Source organism: Carassius auratus, unplaced genomic scaffold (genome assembly GCF_003368295.1).
Source record: "Carassius auratus strain Wakin unplaced genomic scaffold, ASM336829v1 scaf_tig00216727, whole genome shotgun sequence".
Taxonomy (NCBI): Eukaryota; Metazoa; Chordata; class Actinopteri; order Cypriniformes; family Cyprinidae; genus Carassius; species Carassius auratus.
Genome location: NW_020528709.1, coordinates 43,558 through 53,721, shown reverse-complemented (window position 1 = coordinate 53,721; position 10,164 = coordinate 43,558). Strand labels below are relative to the sequence as shown.

The 10,164-nt window shown below is 35.6% G+C and overlaps 1 long non-coding RNA gene across 1 annotated transcript; it reads right to left on the bottom strand.

Moving 5' to 3' along the window:
* Positions 1-891: 891 nt before the first annotated feature.
* Positions 892-1,828, bottom strand: LOC113098879 (uncharacterized). Its single transcript, XR_003289210.1, has 3 exons — positions 1,795-1,828; positions 1,297-1,415; positions 892-997 (listed from the first exon to the last, which is right to left on the bottom strand). It is a non-coding gene; the product is annotated as an uncharacterized LOC113098879 (long non-coding RNA).
* Positions 1,829-10,164: the final 8,336 nt, after the last annotated feature.

Sequence of the window (10,164 nt, the reverse complement as noted above, 5' to 3'; positions counted from 1 at the left end):
GTGTTTTTCTTTCATTTTCCGTTTCTGAAGCCATCAAATGTAACACATCAGCGAGGCCCGTGAGGTTGATCCGTCGTTTTAGCTCTGCTGGGAGATCTTATTTCTTTTGTTTAACTTTTTCTACACACTAAAAAATGTTGGGTTAAAAATAACCCAACCTGTAACCCAACTATGGGTTGGTATAGCACCTTCGCACCTATGGGTTATTTCAACCCAACCCATTGGGTTAAAATCCTGTTGGGTTAAAAGTTACCCAATAGTTTAGTTAATTATTTATATTAAGATCAGTATTTTTTTTATTAAAAATGACTTAATACAACCATATTTTGAAACTACTTTGTTGTAAATTACAGATTTTATTTTTGTATGCAAATAACACATTTACAAATATTTTTTTTAAATATTTTATTTAAATGTACAAGAATGTGTAAAAATACAACTGACATTTTCAAGATGTACAAATGTGTCAATTCATATTCATATCAAAACACACAAATGTGCTAATACAGTTCACAGCTGTGGCCTAATGGTTAGAGAGTTGGACCTGTAACCCGAAGGGTGGGTTAAATGCAGAGCACCAATTCCAAATATGGGTTACCATTCTTGGGAAATATTACAACTTTCAAATAAAATTAACCTAACATATAGTAATAAAACAAAAAATAATCATAAAATCAAGTAATAATAATCAAAATATACCAGCTGCTGGACCTACTGATTATCAATGAAATAAAAAAGTTTTTTACTGATTACAAAATACAAAGTTTTTAAGGAGGAGATGTGCAGAAGAAACTATTAAAGACTGTGTGTTCCAAAAACTCTCAAATGGGAGCAGAGGGCTTTGGGTAGTAGATGCCATATACAAAGAAAAGTTTAAAACACAGATCGACTGCTTGTAGTATTGTCTTCTGTTCCAGTTTTCCTTGTCACCAAACACCAGGACGGGGATTCTGGCTTGTCTCGTGATTCATGTACAGCACTATATATTAGTGCCAACCTTAAAAGAATAAATAAATAAAAAGTTCAGTTAACATGCATTGTGATGATATTTCATTGATACACTCACTTTACAAATGAGTGAATTTAAAATTTAAATGAGTTAAAAGCTATAGCGAATTTAAATTGGTTAAAGTGATAATTCTCCATAAATAAAAATCTGTCATCATTATCATTAAAAAAAAAAAATAATAATCTTCTTGGAATGATTTGCATTGTACAACGTGTGTCTTATACAGAATACATAAAGGTGACTTGACTACACAGGGCACTGTAATTTTAAGTGTTGCTTGTACTTACAGGTTGAATGTCAATGAAGGACCGCTTCATTTCCGTGTATGATGTGCACACCAATTTTCCATTTGTGTGGTATGGTGCAGATGGCAGGAAGGGTTTATAGACAATTTCTGCACGAAGGCCTTTAAATGACAAAAGTACAGAAAGCACAATTAAAAAATAAATAAATAAATAAGCTTACAGTTTACATTTTTACAGTCTTTGTGGGGATCTACTATCATTTGCACTAAGACACAGACTAAATCAGTTTTCACTCCCTCCAGAAAATTTGTGGCAATATTTGCAACTAATGTGAGTAAATTTGACCACCCTTTACCCTTTGACTGATTTGGACTTGTAGGGAGGAACAAAAGTACACTGTAAATGAAAGGAAGCTTTGTTGGACTGAATGCAACAATACACTTATTTCACCTCATTTTGTCTTTTTTCATAATTTTTGGAAGTCATAGGTCTATTTAAAATTGAAAACTTATGTACCATTAATTTAAATAGGTTACTTACCTTGAAATTTTTCAGTTAACAGGCAGAAATTCTATTTTTCCTTCACGAAAAAGTCCATTGTCTTAAACATAAGTATAAACACATTTAGTACAACACATTTAAAAAAAAAAAAACATGTCAATCAATCTAGGTTAATAAGAGATATTGCTGTAATTAAAGGGTATTCTGATAGATGCATAACAATATTCAATATGTATAAACCATAAAAACACTATTAATGTACAATTAATTAGTGCTGGTGCTCTAAGACGAATATGGCTTCTGTTTTACGCCCCCCTCTTAAAGGTTGGTTGTAGGAGTAACGTTAACGTTATGTAAATTTGGGGAACTGGTATAAATTGCCGCTGAAAGAGCGGATTGCCTCACGACTGCGCGCTTTTCTTTCGCCTGGGTGTTGAACTTGTATAACAGAAAAGTGCAGGTTCATTCAAACGATTCTCGCGGAGTCTGCTGTCTGTCGCATGACTGATGTGTGTGAGCTCAGATGTCGCGAGCAGCTTCTTTCAGTGGTCCGATCCGATAAATGGTCCATGCGGCTTTTCTATCTTAATTCTATCGATTTCGTCAAACTTTCACATTTCACCGGACATTTTTATCAACCTTAAGTAACATTAATACTTGTATAAAAAGTTTTGCAGCTAATCTTTAAATGAATTAATGCTGGCGAACAAACAGGAATATGATTCTTCACTAGGGGAAACAAACGGACTAAAGGGAATAAAAACTTATTTAACGTAGGCTATAAAAAAAAATAATAATAATAATTAACGTATCAGACACCTTACTTAATGTTATAACAGTTATATGCATCAAACGATTATATTAACAGTCAGGGCCGTGCACAGACCTTTTGAGGGGCATGTGCTGAAAATGAAAAAGGGCACCCCCCACCCTTTTTTTTATATCAAGACCATTTAGTAAGCCTGCATAAAAGGAAGAAATGGTCACATCTTCATGACAAATTCAATAACATAAAATAATAGTCTCAAAAGCTTAAGATTTATTCACAATTAATAACAACCATAATAATATACTAGATAATTAGATAATATAGATACACAGGGTTTTAAGGGCTTCTTTAAACCTAATTACAACAGCAACCTTCTGTGAGCCATGTGCTTGAAAAAAATTATATATATTCTCTTTTTTAGCTATTCTGTTTGGTTTTATAAGCTAATTTGTATTATTTGGTTAACATGATTATGAATGACATTGAGAAGAGGGGAAGGTGAGCAATGAGTCAAGTATTTTTGACAAACCTAAAATAAGCCAGCAATGAAAAAATAAATAAAAATAGTGTGAAAAGTACAGTTGCAGTGAAAAGCATTTCTGAAGGATCACGTGACACTGAAGAGCACTGAACTGGAGTAATGATGCTGAAAATTCAGCTTTGATCACAAAAATAAATTACATTTTAAAATATATTCAAATAGAAAACAGTTATTTAAGATTGTAAAAATATTACACAAAATTATGGCGAATTGCTGTATTTTGGATCAAATAAATGAAGCCTTGGAATGAATCACGAATTACATTCTGCATGATAAAATATAGCCTAAAGATTTCACAGTGATCTTCTGTAATTTTTTTTAGTTACTACTACATTACTGTAGTAAAACCATGTTTTACTACATTTTATACATGTGAGGACGAGCGGAGAGTATACCATAACATGATTAGCCTAAATGTTAATAAATTAAGTGTATCAGGTGACGAGGATCACTCGTCGCTTTGTGTAAGTTCCAGTACGAAACAGCGGGGGGCGCACCTGTTATGATTTCCCGATGGTAAAAACAAATTATATGTTGTTGTATTACTTATCAATATATAGTTTTTGACCAGCGAATGTGTGCAAATGTGAATTTGTTTTTGTCCGTCATTAAAACGGCGACGGCGCCTGCATCACATTACATTTTCATCTACAGGTTACAAACTAGTTTTTGTAGCTAAATAGATGGAGCGCTCAGTTTTTCCTGTGGTAAAATGCATTTGGCCAAAATCGCATTTTATAAAAGATTAAATGCTACTGTATGCACAGGCTATTTAAAGTCCCCGTGAAACGGAAGTTGCAAACGACTTTTCTCCAGTGTTGTGACGTATTTCCGAGAGAAACTGAATAATAAATGAGGCAAATAGTGGGCGTGGCTTATTTTCCAACTAGCACCTGATTGGATCTACATAAGTAGGTGTGTTCAATTGCATGAGACATGGGTCATTTCAACTCACTGTCGTCAAACTTTGTGAGGTACCAACGGTGTACACTGACGGGACAGCGTTATCTGTTAATGACAGATATCTCACAAACCCCATTTTGTGTTCTGTCCAATGTTTGAAGCATTCGCGTGTGAAGACTCTGTTATCCCTCCTTCCTCGAAATGTAAAAAAATCGAGCCATCTGGACCGTAACGAGGGTATTTTAGGGAAAGTGAAAAGTGTTCCATGAGTTCCACAACCAAAAATGCACCTCCTCGCCATCTCTCCTTTCACGCGCTGTCAATGCTCGCAAACACAGGCAGCCTGTCTACTGTCAGTTGGAGGGGCGTGGTTACGGATTAAGCAGACACCCAATTCATCAAGCCTACGTCATCAGTGAAGGTCCTCCAATGCAGAGGGGAGGGGCATTTTCAGATTTTGATTAAAGATTATGAAGCCAAAAAATTTTTTTGTGTGGATGGACTCGCATGGATGAATTGTTCAGCACAAAATGATCAATTTAGGCGAACAAAGTAAATATAGTCAATTTTGATTTCATGTGGACTTTAAGTGTTGGCTATGTATTGGCTATGACTAGATGGCAAATGCTAGCCCTCTCTCAGGCAACGTCCCACATGTCTCAGTCAGTCAGACAGACATCAAATAAATAAAATATGAGCCTTTATAGACATAGTGTTTAGTAGTACTTATTCAAACAACAAGATAGTTATTTACCCTTCGCAAAACTTTGTTCAGCTCAGCTGTTGTCTACTGTGCGGCTGCTGTGGAACTTCAGTTGATTCAATGAATATAGAGGGGGCGGAGTTATCAGCTTACTGACAGCTTGAGGATCTAATAAGATTTACACAAGCTCGTTTTAAGAACTTTCTTTTGCTAAATATTTGTAAAACAGACAGACAGACGTAAAGGGTGACCAATAGCATTGATAAAAAAACAAACAAAAAAAAAAAACAATAAAAGGGCACTTCGGAGTGTAAGGGCAAAAAGGGCATGTGCTCTGCGCAGGTTGAGCCCTACCTGTGCACGTGCCTGTTAACAGTTACTTACCCTTCATAATCAGGCAAGCTGCCTCTGTCCGCGCTGACGCTGAGTCTCTGACTCGACTGTACCGTTAAAATTTGAACCGGAGTGAAACGGGAAACATATTTAACCCAACAAAACAAAATAACCCAACGACGAAAAAAAAATTACCCAACAAATTTTAAGATAACCCAACACATTGACCCAATATGTGTAACCCAACGGTTGGGTTAAAAAACAACCCAACGTTTTTTGCTGTGTGGAAATGACAGATTTATAATTAATTATTTAAATACAACAAAAAAGACACGTGTGTCCTAATAAGTGTTTTAGCTCATCCGTGAATAGGTTTTTACTAACATTTCTGATAAATTTAACAACACCTTGGTGAAGGAAGGAATAGATTTTTATCAAAACACTTGAACATTCCTGGGTCATTACACATTTCTGAATGGTGGTGTAGAAACGTCTGGGTTGAACAAGCATTGTGAATCAGAGGAAGCGATTCGACCATCTTGCACCCAAGTGAGGTTCCTGATGAGACAAAGCTGAGAGAGGAATTGTACATGAGAATTGTGTGGGAATACAAACAGAGGGAACAATGGTCATTATTAAACACAAAACTATGCAACTATCTAACCATATCTTTTATAGGTGAAACATTATACCTGTTAAATTGGACAGCTATTAGAACAAGACTTACATGACGTAATATACATTTTCTTATTATTGCAGTCCTATCTATAGTAAAAAAATGTCTATGTCAATTATATTACTGAAATATGGACACTCAGTCATGTGTATATAAAGCTGTGCATGCTGAATGGTAGTACAGTATTTTCTCTTTCGTTACATAAACAGTAGCCCCTACTGTACTTAGGTTAAATAGGATACTGAATAAGACAGATTAAAACAGTTGCTGCATTTTCTCATATGATTTCTTACTCTCTTTTAAAACAGCGGGACCAAATGGAAGAACAGTTGGGAGCCTTTGTCCTGCCTTTGAGATGTTGGAATTAGCACCAGAGAAGCAGGGTTATCCAAAGAAACAGGGTCATACAGTGTACTGTACAGTCAGTTGAGTTATTATGGCTTATGGGTTTCTTAGCCTACTGGTGTGTTCGTTGATGCTCAGTTACTATTTTAAAGAATAGATTTTTTTGTTTTCGGATGTTCTATTAAAATGTATATTTATTTTGCTTAAGGAACCCATTTTAAATAAAGTGCATTTTTGTATCACCCTGTCTAAGGTAAAACTATAGCTAGAACCAACTGTAATCAATTTGCCATTGTAATTTTAATCAGTGTAAATAAAAAAAAAATCATTCATTTGTTCATTTTCCATTTTTTTATGAGCGTAATATGGTTCATTTTACTGGACATTTACTCTGTATAGCCATTAATAAATATATATTTGTGCATAAGTGTTGAGGTCATAATATAAGTATCAAAAGAACAAAGGCCTGTATACTGTATTATGCTCTATTGGACAATGTTTTGACTTAAGTTAAATCTAAATGTCTAACAAAAGGTCAGATTTAGAAGCATTATTATGTGTATTTTTTAATTTATTTGTAGAATCAAATCACCTGGGTTTTTCAATGATGTAATTGGTCAAACACATTACATAATGTTTCTCTATTTCTTAAATTGCAGTCTAGATTTTGAGTAATACAGTATAATACAGTTTTTAAATGGGTTTACTTTAGTCATGTATTTATTTCGGACAATCTGTATCTGCACAACATTCTAGTAGTGACAAAAGTGCGCAGTGGTTGCAGACACAGCAGGGGGGGGGGTTGTCGGAGGGCTGTCTGGACTATTGTAATCAACAAACGAAGAAGAGTAAGTGCGCAAACTCATTGACACACACGTTAGCAAATTCACGTCTTAAATACTGTATATTGACTGATCAAAAATGTATGAAAAATGACATAAATTGTATCATGAAATATACAGGTTTGACTGTAGTCATGTCGTCCCATGATGAATAATAGGCATAATCATATTTTTAGGCTTAACCAATACATTATATATTTGGGTGCAATTACATTCTAAAGTAGCAGAACGTAATCAAACGTTGCATATAGGTCCCATGAATAGATCTAAAAGAATAGCCTATTCAAAATCTCACATCTAACATGAAATGAAACATATTCTTTATTATCACTTTACAAACAGGGAATTAACAGTTTTTCTCCATATTGTCTAATACAGTTTTGGGTTTACATCCAAGCTGTTGAATGAAAATGCAAGTAGTTAGCCTAAAATTCAATGCTATTTGTTACACGTACGTCAAGGGGGAAATGCACGTGTTTCCACAACTGCATTACTACGCGTTGCCATGACATCAATTCTTGTTGGAGTTTTGAAAATATTTTAAAGAGAGAGAGACTGATTGATGAGTACAGAGTAACAAGATGGGTGTGGCTTTTAAAAGTGTCTTTGTGTGTGTCTGTGGTGCTTTGAAGCTGACAAATTTGAGGGACCTAAAGAAGTAAAGAGGAAAAAAAATAGAATTGAACATTTCACACCAGTATTCTCTTAATCTGTGTTGCCAGAATGGGCTAGATTGAATGTGATATTCGTTTTATACAGTGAAAAAACAAGTTAATATTGTTAACTACAATATCTAACAAAATTTGACAAACAGTTAATAAATGCAAGTATAGGGAATTTTTTATATATATATATATATATATATATATATATATATATATATATATATATAAATTCCCCATTTATTTTAATATAAAAAAAAATTCCCAAACAAAGCCACAGCAGAACTTAAAATAAATAAATAAATAAATACATTTATAATGTTGCATAATAGTTGTGAGCTAATGTAACGTTAGCCTAATAGGCTACTTAAACTTGAATTCAATAACGTAAGCTGCACATTTGGTGCAGAAAGCTATATTTTTATAATTTCTTCTATCATTTATCGTCATAAGAAATGGCCACCTTACAAATCTAAAGTTTCTAAACACAACTTATTGTCCTGACTCAACAGTTTTTAATCAAACCTCCGATACGTTATCCTATGACAAGAAAACGCTAAAACTGCTGCTTACTTGCAAGCGTCTGAGAGCATTGTTTAACGCACCTTTTAATGTCGTTCTGCCTGCATTTGAGGGTTGCTTTGGTCAAACTCACCTCTGAATGCCGTTTTACCTGCAGTTGAGTGTTGTTAAATTCACCGCTGCGCTAAACTAACCGCTGAATGATCAAGTGCGTTGTTAAACTCACCGCTGAAAAACAAAAAAAATCAAAAACCAGTTGGAGGGCCAGATAAAAATTATCTGGGGGCCGCCATTTGACTCCCCCTGGCATAGATAATATTTTGTAGCCCGATGAGAAAAAAGGGAGTAAATAATTAAAACAAAATAAACAGCATTAGCTGCTACGTGTGAAAAGAAACCTACGTTGGATGTATTATGTTCAGGACAAACGTAATAGCACTGCAATAAATTGGCTTTATTAGGTTAAGGACCAAATTAATAGCACTGCTTATATTAGGTTAAGGATCAACGTAATAGCACTGCTTATATGTTGGCATGTAATGTAATTGCAATTTGCAAAATAGTTTCCTCAGAACGTATTTCATGTGATACAGGGTTGCCTCAGCGACGAAGTTCCACATTTGCAGCTATTGAACAGAAACATTTTGAACCTGTGTTTCCCCCATGTCCGACCCGACCTGCACAAGTATCCAACACTGTTGGATATTTTTCACTCGTTTCAGCCAAATTTGCAAACCCATGCAGGACTCTGATTCGGAGAGTCTATTTACACTAAGTACAAATAGCCCACCTTGTTGGCTAAAGCTATTTACACTAACTCTGCCCACCAAACTGTGGTTCGGCTAGTCAACACTGCAAAAGACAAATAACAATCATCAGCCCAGTGGTGCAGATGTTAAAATGTGTGATGTTCATTTTGATATGACTGACCTTGGTACGAATTTGACATTTAGTGAACTTTTTTCTCCTTTTTCAAATTTCAAATCACATCAGAAAAGCATTTATTTTCATTGAAAATTAAGAATCTAATCAAAAACGTACATTATTGGGTAGGATTAGGATAGGTGTAGGGAGGGCTTTATTGTCTCAATAAGGTGGTTTGAGTACATTAATTACTCTGGGATAGAGGTCTTCACAGTGCACCCGAGACTATTACCTCGGGTCCCGGGTCTGTTTAACATTGTGTGTAATACCCGTGCGATCGCTGATTGCAGACTTGACACACTCATGTTTAATATATTTCAAATCAGCAACACAATCTGAGGTGAACTGTCACATGAATGTTTTCTATTACGCTCAAATTGCGTTAAGGCATTTTAGGTTGATAAAGCTAGCACGCATGTGCAGTCATGTTTCTATGGCAAGCAGTGAGGGACAATTCGACCGCCAAACCGCATTTTACATTTTCTCCCATTTTTATAATATTATAAATGAACCGTTTAATCTTAAAGTTTTAGTGGTTCAGATTCAGACTCGATGCAGAGCAGAGAGCACAGACAGAGATCAGATGATAGTAAATAAATAATGTCAGCGGCCATGGCATTGCACGAGCGATCGTTATTATAGTTCAAAAGGCAAACAGTTTAAGTTATTATGCGAATTAACTCGAGTCAGAATGTACATGTGCACAGTAGCATTTGTCATCCGTCACCGTGACATCAAGTGGACTTCTGAAGCTGAAATAATGAGTGGATTCAGCTTGGACTTGGAATAACGAGAGGAATAACATGAATAACTTTTTTGACGGAGGATTGTAATGCATCACAGGCAGTCAGGTACAAGGAAGAGAGACCACGGCTCTTTAAATTAGGTAAGACAAAAAGCTGTATTCTTCGCAACAGGTTTATTGACTTGTAATAGCAATTTAAGGTGGAATATGTCAACGTCGGGTCCAGTCGGGTCTGTGTCTTCCCGGCGGGTTCGGGTCCAGATTTCAAGTAATATACGGGTCCGGGTCGGGTCCGGGTAGGCATTTCTCGGATCTACACGGGTCCGGGTCCAGCTTTTGAAATAATAGACGGGTCCGGGTCGGTTCGGTGTAGTACATTACGGGTCTCTGTCGGGTTCGTGCAAGAATTTTTGGACCCGTGAAGACCTCTACTCTGGGATATTG